Below are 14,196 nucleotides of genomic sequence, written 5' to 3' on the forward strand. Positions count from 1 at the left end.
GTATCTAATTCACCTTATATGCTGTTGCTTTCAATCTGCTTGTGCAGATGGCCCCTGGTTTACAATGGTTCCATACACAATATTTCAACTTTATGAAGATATGAAAGAGATAAATGTTCAATAGAAACTGGGTTTTGAGGGCTGGGGCTATAGCTCAGTGGTAGAGTGCTTGCCTAGCATGTGTAAGGACTAGGTTTGATTCTCAGTACCACATATAAATAAATAAAATAAAAGTCCATTGACAAAAAATATTTATAAAGGAAAAAAAAACCCTGGGCTTTGAATTTTGAACCATCTTTTCCCAAGATAAGGACATATGGTAGAATATTCTTTGGCTATGCCCAACCCTAGCCTAATGTAAGTTCTAAGGGTGTATGAAGTAGGCTAGACTAAACTATGACATTCAGTAGTTTAGGTATATTAAGCTCATTTTTGAAATAATATTTTCAACTTATGATGGGTTTATAGTATATAACTGCACTATGAGGAGCATTTGTATTTCTTTACATCCATATTCAAAACAAATACATAGTCTTCTTTCTCTTTTGTGTATTTGATTTTGTTATTAGGGCATTACTGATATCGGAGTTAATTGAGAATGATTCTTTCCTCTTTTGTTTTTTGAAATAGGCTGTGAAGGATTGATTTAATTAATCTTTAAACATGTAGTAGAACTCACCAGTGAAATGACATGCTCCTCGGCTTTTAATCATGGAAACTTTTTTTTATTATTACCAAGTCAACCTTTTTTATTGTTATACATCTGTTTAGATTCTTTCTTTTTCACAGTATCACACTCAGTAGTTTGTGTCTTTTTAGAAGTTTTGCCCATCTCATCTAAGTTATCCAATTTGTTGGTCTATGAATATGCATATAGCACCCTTGTAAATCTGTTTCTTTAAGGTCTGCAGAAATATTTCATTTCCAATTTTAGTAATTTGCATCTTTCCTTTTTCTTGGTTATTAGCTAAAGATTTGTAGATTTTGTTTTCAAAGAAATGTTTTAATTAGCTGATTTCCTCTATTGTTTATTGTTTTTCTATTTCCTATTTTACTTATTTCTTCTCTAGTCATTTTTTCTTATCTCTACTTGATTTATGTGTAGTTTGCTTTACCATTTTCTAATTTCATAAATAGGTTATTGTTTGGTATCTATTTTCTTTTTTTCTTAAGGACTCTTCCCACACTCTGTTGGCTTATAGATGGTCTTCTCCTCCTGTGCTTATATGGTCTTTTCACTATGTGTGTCTCTGTGACCCATTTTTTCCTTGTATAAGGACACTAGTCACTTGGATTAGGATCCCCCCTAATGACTTCATTTTAACTTAAGTTTTTTTTTTTTCTGTAACACTCTGTCTCCAAATAGAGTCACATTCCTAAATCCTAGGACTGAGGACTTTGGCTTTTATTTATTTATTTTGCCTTTTTGTGGGTCATAATCCAACCCACAACATCTGAAAAAGTTTGATTGATTGAAAATATTTAGAACCTCTGGATGATTCTGTTTTCTTTCAGAGAGAATCCTTTTAGATTTAACGTATAATTAGAACAGGCAAATCACTTTAATACACTCACAAATTTAGATGCTTCTATTAAATAAGGACTTGTCCGTATATTTCTCTGTGTATCACCTTTCATTGGTCCTGAATGAAAGTCATGGTTATTTGCAAGAGTTATAACACCTGTCTTTTTTCTTTTTTTTTTTCTTCTTCTTCTTCATTTCTCTTTTGGTACTAGACATTGGCTTACAGGCCTAGGTCTTTTTATTTATTTTATTTTATTTTGAGACAGGTTCTTTCTAAGTTATCCAAACTGACCTCGAAAATGCAATCCTCCTGCCTCATTCTCGGAGTTGCTGGGGTGACAGGCATGTACCACCACACCTAGACCAACATCTATCTTCTTAATTCCAGTTTTTATTGAGGTGGTTTATTTTCTCAAGGTTATCATAAAATTTATTGTTCCGTGAATTTGGGAGTACATATATACTCAGTTCACCTTATGGAAGAATTTTAAGTAGGCACTTAAAATTGCTAAGTGAAAGAAGCCAGTATGAGATGTTCTATATTGTGTTAATCCAATTCTGTGGCTTTCTAGAAAAGCACAATTACAAAGAAAGTAAAGTTAAAAAAAAAGTGATTTTCAAGGTTTGTGGGCAAGAGAGAAGGGATGAATAGGAGGAGCTCATGGAATTTTTAAGGCAATGAAACTATTATTTATGCTGTTGTAATGGTGGATGTTATGCATTTGTCAAAACCCATAAAACTGTATAGTGCAGTGTGAATGCTAATATGAATTATGGACTTTAGTTGATATATCAATATTAGTTCTTCAGTGCTAAACATTTACCACACCAATACAAGCTGCTAAAAATAGGAAACACCCTGAGTGCAAGTATATGGAAACTGTGTGTACTTTCTTTTCAATTTTCTATAAACCTAAAACTGTTCTAAAAACTAAATCCTACTATTTTTAAAAAATGCATCCTATCTTTTTTATGTAGTCCTTTTAATTTTATGCACAAATGTCATAAAATGAAAAATGGTGGACCAGCCAGTGTAGGGTAGAAGTGTTAGAATTAGTCTTTGCAAATATTTCAGGGCAGCTGCATCATGTGGATGTTAGTTTTATCATCTGCAAGATGAAAGCAGTGGAGTACTTTGTTAATTGCTGTGTGCAATTTTACTATTAAAAGAGAACACAATGAAATATTAATACCTGCTTTGCTGCAGATTGACCTTGAAAACATAATATCTAAATGAGAACAGCCAGATGCAAAAAGGAGTTATATGATATGTAGTCTCATATCTATCATACAAAGAATATGCAGAACAGTTAAATCCATAGAGATGAAATGAAGATGAATAATGTCAGGGGCAGCAGGAGAAGGAAATGAAGAGTGACTGATTCATGAGTACAGGATTTTGTTTGGGGATGAAAAGAAATGTTTTAGAACTAGAGAGTGATCACATTGACAAAGCATATAGTCTAATACTTATAAATTTTATACTTTACAAAGATTAAAATGGTAAAGTTTGTATTGTATTATTGCAACAAAAAAAGAAAGTAGGAAAAAATTCCACAAATTATTGAGTTGAGACTTTTCAGGAGCAGTGGTTGAAAACAAAGCCTTTTATTGTATATTAAAATAATTTGTAAAATTTTAATATTTCAGGTAATTGTGAATATACATGTGACTATATCGTATATACATTTGTGTGTGTATATATTTTTGTAGGCTATATTTTACCAAAATTCTTAAGTACACTGATAAAGAAAATGTTTTGAGTTTGACTAAAGAAAACGTATTTCCTACAGTGTAGAAAGGAGATAAACTTTGACTATCCTAAATTTGGGGAAAAAAATAACAATGTTTGGGATATAACTGTTAACAGGATTTAGAAAGGAAAAAAAAGATAAAATTGAGACCAAACTTAAAATTTTACACAGATATGTTTTTTCCTTGTTTATTTCCATGAGCATATATATATATATATATATATATATATATATATATATATATGGTTTTGACATGAATAAAAATATTAATAATTTTTCACTCTGCTTTAAGGAATGCTAATAATTACCTCTTTTAGAAGTCATGCTTTCTCAGCAAGTCTTTTTTTAAAAAACATTATTTTTAATTTAGGAATAAGATTTTTTTCTTCCTGAAGTAGTCTTAAGAATCTTCATGGTCAACATAATTTTATGTATTTAAAAAATGCATAATAGATGGCTAACATAGTTATTATTTTTCCTGCCAAAACAAGATAATGAGAAAACAATCAAAATATCAAATTTTGTTGCATTTGAGTGATTTGGTCATCAATATGTATTGATGTTAAATCCGAAGTAAAACAAGAGTTTTTTTTTCTTTCTTTAATTATATGTGATTCTGTATAATTCTTAACCTACGCATATAGTATGGCCTTAAATACACACACACACACACACACACACACACACACACACACTTTTTTTTTTCTCTTCTTTTTAACACTCCAAATAATCAAGGAATTACTTCAGTTAACACCCAGGCCTCTCTCACTCTGGAGTCAACTTTAAGAATCTTCATGACCAACATAATTTGGGTGAAACTCCTGTGGGTAAGCACAAAGGGGTTTCTAATGGGTTCCCGGATCAAGGAACCAAAAAATGTAAGCACCAAAAAAATATAAGTAGTCAAGCCTCTTCTACAAGGCTCCTGGGGTTGCTGTGGGGGTGGTGGAAGAGTTTTCCCTCTACCTTCTTAGGAATTCTGCTAGGGCCCTAGAAACCAAACTGACAAAAGGCCTATTAGTGAGAAAATACATAGACACAGTGAAAGATATGGAAAATAGACCCAGGACATTTTTCCTGGCTACAGCTGTTTCCTTATCAGCCTTGTCCAGTAGTAAATCGTAGCTGTTGTTATTTAAGGGCCCAGGCTTCAGCCAGAGTAGGGCAGGAAGGGAAAAGGTCAAAGAACTCTCACCCAGTAGCACTTAACTCCCTGCCATAATGGATCAGCTGATTCTAATGCAGTGAACTCTAGGAACTTCCCTACCTACCCTTCTGTCCTATCCGAACGCACCAGCTGATCCTAATAAACCCTAGGAATTACCTTTCTGCCCCACCCTAAGTGAGGCCTATAAAACTCAGACCCTTTGGTAGGCCCAGTTCGGTTTTTCTGTCCCAGCATGAGCCTCTTGGATGTTTGACTGACTCCTCCGCTGAATACGGAAGAGCTTGCTGATCCCAGGTTGGCTCCCTGCCCCCATTCTTTGTGCTTACATTTTTTGGGTTCCTGACCTGGAACCCACTTGAAACCCCTTTGTGCTTACATACAGCACACACACCAAAAATTGAAAAATCTAAGCATTGGTCGGAAGAATGAGGCTTGAGCACCATCTTAAGCTGAGCAAAGGTGTAGTGGTTTTGGGTTCTGGTTGGTGGGCTCCTTGTGGGCAGGGAGGGGAGAAAGTGTCTGGTTAGGAACAGCCATCTCTATTTGGAAGGCAGAGTCTCTCAGCTCATCAGAGTGGTCTCTGCAAGGAGCTATCTTCCTAGTTCAGAGAAATCTTTACACGTGGAAATTTTCTTAATAAAAGGGAAATTTAAAGCTAGGCATGGTAGTGCATATCTGTAGTCTCAGGGGCTTGGGAGGCTGAGGCCAGAGGATCCCAAGGTCAAAGCTAGCCTCAACAACTTAGTGAGACCTGTCTCAAAAAATCAAAGAGCTGGGGATGTGGCTCGGTGGTTATGTGTTCCTGGGTTCAATTCCTGGTACCAATAAACAAGTGGGGGATTTATATTCTTGTTACACAGAGGAAAATGAAACAGCTTTCCCTACCTCTGCTGTTGCTTAGTTGCCATTAGCTCAAAATAGTCCACGTGTCAGAGATGCATGCTTTGAGGCTGCATATTCTGGTATCCTTCACTTTTTCTTAGTTGAACCTATTTATGCAAAGTGAGTTAATTATAGTAAATTAATTTCAGTGGACTTACTGATGAGCTAAATTTAGAAAATGGGTTGATGTTTGCCAGAGAAGACTGTTCTCAACCTGTTTCCTTTTTGTCTATGCAGGGAGGAGGTGGATCTGTCTTCTGCGGGCAAGTCGGGTGTTCTCATTGGCTACTGTCCTCAGCAGGACGCCCTAGATGAGCTCCTGACCGGTTGGGAACATCTCCATTATTACTGCAGCCTACGGGGGATTACAAAGCAGTGCATCCCTGAGGTAAGCAGCCCTAGAGTTTTTCCAAAAAGAAGGACCCATTGAGGAATGCTTAGTTAGCACCTCTGGCCCCAATGTCTTTCTTACTTTATAAGAAAAAGGAGCCATAACATCAAGTAAGCTTATCAGAAAGGCTTTTTCCATTATGATTGTACAAAAGGAGACATTAAAATATGGTTGTATTATTGATATTATTTATTTAAAATGTGTATAAGACATGAGAAAGAAGTTAAATAAAAAATAACACCATTTCTGACTTTGTGTCTTCCTTCTTTTCTCTAAATAGCTTTTATAATTACTGTACTATTAATTTATATTCAAGAGCACATATAGACTGGGTATGTCCAGAGCTTACAGGGGAGAGATCACAGAATGTATATGAAATTTTGGAATGGATAATTTCCTGGTGAGCAGGCCCACAGATTACTGCAAGGAGTCTCATTCTGAGTGGCCTCAGGAGACGGAAGGAAGAGTAAGATCTGCAGGACCCCCAGACCTCCGCATATCATGGAGAGAAGAAGGAGAGTCTAGTGTAATTGAGGCAAGAAACTGCTGCCACTTCTCTTGATGGGAGCAGTGGTCAGGGAAACAGTGGGGAGAGCCTTGATGGACAGATCAGAAGATGTTCCAAGTAGAGAGTACTGGAATAGCAGTTGCTGCATGCACAATTTTACCTTTTCTGCACCTCATTTCTGGATTCTGCACTAGGAGTAGGAAAAAAAATTAGCTTATGTGATATTCTATTAGAGTCCATGGGAACACTGTAGGACTCACAAGAGACAAAACTAATAGTCATCGCCTTCACCAGTCCATGAAAATTCATTCACTGTGCTGTTTTTGTAATGCTTCAGCCTTCATTTCTTATTCATGCTCTGTGACTTCAAGTGAAGCCAGAACAGACCCTCTACCTCATTGTGGAGACCCTGGACCCTTTATGCACCTCCCATCTTAATAAAGCAAAGAAAACTAACCACTCTGCAGAAGACCTGCTCACTGCAGTTAAACAGATCTTAGAATCCAGCACTAATTGTTGGCTCCATCTTTAATAGGCATTTTCTCTGTCAGCTCCCCCTTGTTAGTTTTTGATTAAAGAGGCAGATGCTTGGCAAATGCTGTAAGCTGGCCCCTTTGCTGTCTGGGGGGAAAGTGCCTGTGAAAAGTCTCTTAATATAGAAAGGCTTGGTGCTTCCTGTCATCCAGGGCAATTGCCTCCTGATTCTCAGCTGTCTTACAGCCTTGTTTTCTGAACTCCTCCACGGAGAAGTTATTTTAATGTCCACCAATTAAGAACTGGCTTTATTTCTTTCTTGAGACTGCAACTGATTTTGCAGACAGTATTGCTACTTGCTCGCTCAGAGGTTTCTAATAGATCAGCACACTTTTCCATCTGCTCCCAAAGGCAATAGCGCCTTTCCTAGCAAATACCCCTCTCCTGTAAATGGTGGGAATATATAGAAATGTAGACCAGTTTGTTAGCTTTTTGTTGCTATCTGACAGAAACCACTTAGAGGAGGAAAAGTTACCTTTGGTTCATACTTCTAGAGGTTCAGTCCATGGTCAACTGACTCCATTGCTCTGAGACTAAGTTGAGGCAGAACATTATGGTCTAAGAAAGAAAGTTGCTTAGCTCATGACAGCCAGAAAGCAAGAGGGTGGGGGGAGAGGAAGAGGAAGAGAGAGAAGGAGCCCAGATCAGATTTAGTACAAGGCCATAACCCCAGTGAGCCACCTCCTCCAGCCATGCTCCACCTGTCTATAGTCACCACCCAGTAGTCCATTCAAGTTAATAACCCATCAAATGCATCAATCCACTGATAGCCCTCATAATCCAATCTTTTCACCTCTGAATATCACTGCATTGCTTAACATGTGAACTTAGGGGTGGGAGGACATTCCTACATAGAAATCATAAAAAAAAAATTGGGTACATGTGCTCTGAAATACTTGCCACAAGATGACCAGAGGGAATTATTATAAAATAACAGAAAATAACCATTGTAGCTAATGCAGTCATGCACTGTTTATATATAATAACTTTATTATTAAAGTTCTAGTCAACCACAGACCATGTATGTGATGGTAGTCCCCTAATATAATGGAACTGAAAAATTCCTATCACTTAGTGACATCACAGCCATAATATGGTAACACAACGCATCACATATGTTTGTGGTGGTGGTGGTGGTGGTATACATACCTGCACTGTCAGCCACATAAAATTTTTTTTGTAACACAAGGATACAAAAAAAAACAGTTGATAATAAATGGCTGTTACTGGTTTATATACTTACTACATGATGTTTTTATGATTAGAGTATACTCCCATTTACAAAAAAACAGTTTACTATAAGGCAACATGCCACGTAACACCAGCAAAAGCCTCAAACATCTTGTGATTACTGAGTCTTGATTGCATTAAGAGGCCCTATCAAGTGATTGAGCTATAATATCTAGGTTTGTGTAAATAAACTCTAAAGAGTTCATCGGATGATGAAATTTTCTAACAATTCACTTCTTAGAAACTGTCTTGTTGATAAGCAATGCACAACTGTATTTCAGTATTTATTCTTTTTCTAGGTCATGTTTTTATAGTATTTTACAGTCAACATGTAAAGTAGATAACAGGATTACTCTTCATTTTGTAAATAGAGAAACTGAGGCACAGAGCACTTATACAAGTAATCTGGATAGCTTGTGGCAGAGTTTTGTTTTGAAATTATGTAAACCAGCTCCAGAGTACATGTTCTTCATTAAAACACTACCCTGATCCTTAGTGCATTCTGGTTGCTAGTGATATAAAATGAAATTACTTGTGCCACCAACAGCTCAGTCTTACATTTTATTCATTGGAATGGTCAAGGGAGTGGAAATCACATGGGTTTACTGTGTGGCTCCTCTAACCCTGAGCTTTGCATATTTGATTTATCTTCCACTGGCTCAGGTTGGGACACCATGTGCACCCCCACCTCCAAGCTTTCAGGACACAGACATAAACATGAGATTTTTTTTTTAAATTCTTTTTAGCTCATCTGCAGTGCATGTTGTTTATTTTCTCTAGGCTCCATCTATTTTCATGGCAACATGGACAGCCACCTTGGGTCTTTTTTGATTCAAGGAGATCATCCTATGATTGCTGAAAGTCCCCCAGATCAGCCTCACACCCCAACTTCTTCCCTACAACCCTCAGAGTCCAAGCCCTGTGCTAAACTTGATCCATGTTTCAGGGGCCCCAGCCCACCTATACTCCAGCTAGCTGGTCATTTTTGTTAGTCACATCCCTCACTCCTAAAAACCTTCACAAGTCCAGGAAGGCAAGTAAAAGGTAACTCTTCCTTCAGCTTGAATTCAGGTTCCACGGGTTGAAGTAATGATTTCCAATTTTCGCTCTTTCATTATGCACATTTTGTAAGGTATACATATTTGAGCCTGAATTTAATTATCCTGGTAAAGAATTTTATATTAAATTACAATCGAATGATTCAGGAGACAAGGACTACAATGTCTGGGATGCTAGAGAAAGAAAGCATGTGAGAGGAGTTAATGGGTGTGGGTAATTTCAGAGCTAATATCAAAGCCAAGCAATTGAGCAACACTTTGAATTAGGATGAGGTGTAGCAGATTTCCATTTTAGTTTTCCCTGGGATTGAATATGTAGAGTCTTTACCGATTTCATTTTTTGTGAATACGCACAAATTATTTCCAGGAAAAACACATACCGTGTGTGGCTTCTCAACATCCTCTATAGCCATACATTTGTCTTGAGTTTTTTTTCCATTCATAGTTTTACAAGAATGAGCTAGAAGTCACAAGGGGGGGGGATGAAAGAGTAAAGGTCATCTGCAAAGGGAGGGTGAGAAAATAATAATTTCTATCTAAAAGTTTCTTACTTATTTTAATCTTACATGAAATTTTAAAGTGATCCTCATATTTGCTAGTGGATTACTTCTAGCCTTGGAATTCAACAATTATTTAATATTTTCTGGGCAATCTATTTTGGCTCCAATGATAAAAGCCCTACCATGTGGCAAGTGTGATGGAGACATGGGGAATATAAAGACAAATAAACCCTGATCTTTTGCCTTAAGTCAGATACTATTTCTAGAATTTTCTGGGAGAAAAATAACAGACTGTATAACTTATGACATTTTGTTTTTTAGGGGAGAATAACAGATTCTGTAACCTGTGACATTTTGGGCCATAGGTAGTATTTTGCCAGCCTTGATTGCTAGGACATTATGTTTGCCATTATTTTGATAGCAGTGCAGAGTGCAGAAAGATGGCAAATACTTCTTATTAGGCCATTTTCAGTTATTTTCTGAAAATGTAACATTTAGAGAGCATTAGATCAAACTGATACATTTGTTCCTGTCTCTTCTGGAATCTTTGCTGTGGTTAACTGATTGAGGATTTAGAGACTGCAGCATTTAAGATTTTGTGATATTGGAAAAAAAAATGCCATACTTTCCCTGGTTTCATAAAAAATAAGCCATAATATCTTGATGAATTTATTCAGCATTTCTCTAATTAGTCTGAGGTACATTTATACAAAACCATATTATTATATTTTACTTCATTTGTCTGTTCATTAGCTTTCATTTATTGCTGTTCTTTATAATGTATGAGAGTAAAATAAAAACTAATTATATACATAATACTTTTCATTATTTTATTGACTTTTATGGTTTGAAAAAAAAAATTACCCCAAACTTATTTTTCCCCATGTGTTGTTGCTGCTAGCCTTAGAGCTGTTAGAATTTGCTTTTTTCCCAAAAGACAAACTTTTGAAACAATTTCTGCAATGCTCCTAGGCCGCCTTGTGCGGACAAAAGCTTCCTTGGTGGGGATCCTTCTGGGTTCCCTTCAATCATCATTACCCCTTTCTGGGACAATTTTGGGTGAATCCATTAGCACCACTGTCATTGCTCTAGTTTCTGCAGTGTCAGCCATGTGTCTCTTTATTCATATGACACTTCATTAATGTTTGTGTTTGATTATTTTAAGTAAAATGTTCTATTTGAATTTTTTATTCTTTTAAATTTTATTCAGTTTATGTTAATTGATCAAGTGGGCTGAATGATGCCAGGAAAAAGACAGTTTGTTTATATAAAACAACCTGGGGACAACAAGTTGACTGTTTTCCTAAGAACAAGCAATTGGCCTTGAGTCTACTTTCTTAGGCAGATAGCTGAAGATATGAGATTGCTTTTTCATGAATCCTTTGGGCCTGGAAGTCTGTTTTCTCGACTTATGCTATTTGAACACAAGATCAGTTCTGGAGCTTTATAGTTCATTTTCTAAATTATTCAGAGATTAAATAAATAAAAAGAAGAGCAAATTTGTGTGAAGGTTTTTATTGGGAAGTATTTACAGCACTGTTATATTTTAAAGCCTCTTAATACTATCATCATCTTATCCATTTACCATCATTTTCTAAATTTATCAATAAATATATATTCATTAGAGGAAAGCTAAATTTTATTAGGTATTTAGAATACACAATTATTAACTTTATCTTCATATTCCTATGGAAGTTTTCCTCTTTTCCTAAATTTGAGTTAAAGTATGATATTGGAAGACTATACTTTCAGAGAAGTTTTTCTGATCATGTTGAGCCCTGGAAACCATGAGGAGGAGCTGAGTGAGGGAAAAAAAAAAAAAAGAAAAGAAAAGATATGATACTGGCCAGTTTGGTTGTGTAATGTGCCATGACATGTGACTGAATCAGTAAGGGTCACTGCAAGTGAATTGGGCTGGCTACTAAATAACCACACAGAGACAGAAAATACCTTTTTGGGGGCTTTAGTGACAACTCCTCAACCTCAGCTCCCACAAAGGAGGCAAGAGAGGCAGGCAAAAGAGAGAGAGTGAGCATGCCTGAAACCCTCCTATTTATTAGGGAGAAGCCATTCAAGAATAGTCTACCCAAACAAGGCAAGGGATTGTCTTCCAGCAAATGGGGGTGAGGGGTATAGCCTAGTCCCATTGGGTGATGCCCACTCCCAGAGCTGCACTCACTTGCAAGCAAAAGTGAGGTCTGCCTGCTGCTTTGGTGCTGGGATCAGAAGCCAGGTTCACACCTTCATTATCAAGGCTAAGGGCACATTCTCAGCTCCTGTTCAAGGCGGCCCCCTGACAGTAATGTCTAAAACTGAATCTATATTAATATTTTAATTAATATCATTATGGTCACCAGAGTCAAATAAAACTGCAACATTTTAAATTATGCAGAACTGGGGGAAAAAAAAGAAATTGCCCAATTTGACTCCCAGTACAGGAGATGATGGAATTGGAAACAACATAGACTATGGTGCCAATTACTGTTGGAAGTACTGACATAAGTGCTGTGAGATGCATGTGATACCTGCAATAGGGGATCAGTATTTATGCAGAGGAAAGACAAGAAGATGAGTTGAATTTTCAAGGGTGTGTGAAATGAGGGCAGGTTGAAAGAGAGGAGAAGTAGAGAAGTTGTATGCATGGGGTCCTGGGAGAGTCGGAATTCACCTGTAGCCAAGGGTGGAGCTTTGGTGAATGAAGTGACCATCCTCCTTACTTGATAAAATGGTTCCCAGAAGTTAGGAACAAAGCATTCCCCATTCTTTCCCCATCTCTAGATACTGAACTCTGAGTGTGCAAACTCTTACCAATGGTTTCTTAATGTACAGTGGATATTGCTTTGTGCTAATATTGAAAAGTCCCCTCAGTTCTTTCCTCTCATGAGGTTTTGACAGCTCACCGTCTTGGTTTCATTCCTGTTCAATTCCATCTCAGTGTTCATTTTGCTTTACCTTCTTTCTGCTCGCCTTAATGTGGACATTAGTCTGGACTCAGAACTAAGTCTGTTTCTTGCCTACTATTATCCTAGCTCCAAACCCAGGGATTTTGGGGATCAGTCGGATGTCTGCAGGCACAGAACTTACCCCTCTTTTCTTTCTCAGTTTCTCCCTATATCATGAAGGAGAGTGGTCCAGGGAATGTACTTGACCATCCATGTGAGGGGTGGATAGGGGTTGATGGGAAGAAGGAGCAGGAGTCAGGGCTGAGACCTAGTGTCTGGTGGCATGGTGAGGGGTGGCATGCTCACCAACGGCTCCTCTCTTCCAGGTGGCTGGAGACCTTGTGAGGCGCCTGCACCTGGAAGCCCATGTGGAGAAACCTGTGGCCACATACAGTGGGGGAACCAAGCGGAAGCTCTCCACAGCCCTGGCCCTGGTGGGGAAACCTGACATTCTTTTATTGGTGAGTAGTGGAAATATCAGTAATATGTCATTGTCTTGAAATAAGGTGCCCACTGCACGTGTACTTGTAAACTTAGTTTAACTAAATAGAATTCTTGTAGGAAATAACTTCAGAATTCACAACACTGATTCTACAAACTAATGAACTGTTCTGCCCTAACTCAACGTTTCCCAAACAAAATGTAAAACACTACTAGACTGATACAGAAATAAGACATGTATCTTTTGGTAGATGCACTTACCCTTGTCAAATTCAATAAAAAATTTTTTAAATGTTTTTTTTTTTTTACTTGTAGATGGACACATACCTTTATTATTTATTTTTATGTGGTGTTGAGGCTCAAACCCAGTGCCTCACACGTGCAAGACAAGCACTCTGCCACTGATTCCCAAACACAGTCGACCATAAAATTATAACATTAAAATTGTATTAAAAAATTAGAATTCACTTCTAATCTGAAAAAAAATCAATAGGTATTTTTCCTCTAGCACAATGCTTTTAAGTCTTTTTCTACCAGCCGATATATGTTCATCATAACTGTAATGACACATATCTATGGTAAATCATGAGGATGGATGTGAGGGATTGCTATAATTTAGATGCAGATTCCCCCAAAGCCCATGTGTTAAAGCTTTGGCCCCACCCCATGCTGTGATTGGTAGTTGGTAGAACCTTTAGGAGGTGGGGCCTAGTGAGAAGTCTTTAGGTCATCCAGGGCTGCCCTCAGAGAGCTGGTAAGACCTTGGACCCTTCTTCTTTATTGCTTCCTCACCATGAGGTGAGCAGTTTTGCTTCACCAAATGTTCCTCCCAAGACACATTGCCTAGTTGCAGCCCCAGAAGCAGCAGTGTCAACCAGTTATTATCTAGAACCTTCAAAATTGTGAAACAGAATAAATGCTTTCTCTTCGTAAGTTGTTTACCTCAAGTAGTTGTTATAATGATGAAAAACTGGCTAACACATAGATGCCTAGTGGACATGGAAGGGAGGGAAGAGAGTTCCAGAAAAGGTAGAGCATGAGCTATGGCCTTGAGACAAAGCATTCTGTAATCCATCTGGGAACTGCAATCAATTCTAAATTGATTCAAAGCATTAGTTGGAGGTGATACGGCCCCTAAATAGAGCCAATTGCCTTACATTTCAAAAACAGCTCTGGCTATACATAATGCCATTCAAACGATAAGTAGAATATTGTTCTTATGGTATAGATTAGATTCTAATAGCTAATGTTCACCCCAGGGCT

General features: G+C 37.4%; 1 pseudogene; it reads left to right on the plus strand.

The window, feature by feature from the left end:
* Window positions 1-14,196, plus strand: part of LOC144368937 (ATP-binding cassette sub-family A member 13-like) — a 405,121-nt pseudogene that overhangs the window by 340,429 nt on the left and 50,496 nt on the right.

Source organism: Ictidomys tridecemlineatus, chromosome 12 (assembly GCF_052094955.1).
Source record: "Ictidomys tridecemlineatus isolate mIctTri1 chromosome 12, mIctTri1.hap1, whole genome shotgun sequence".
Lineage (NCBI taxonomy): Eukaryota > Metazoa > Chordata > Mammalia > Rodentia > Sciuridae > Ictidomys > Ictidomys tridecemlineatus.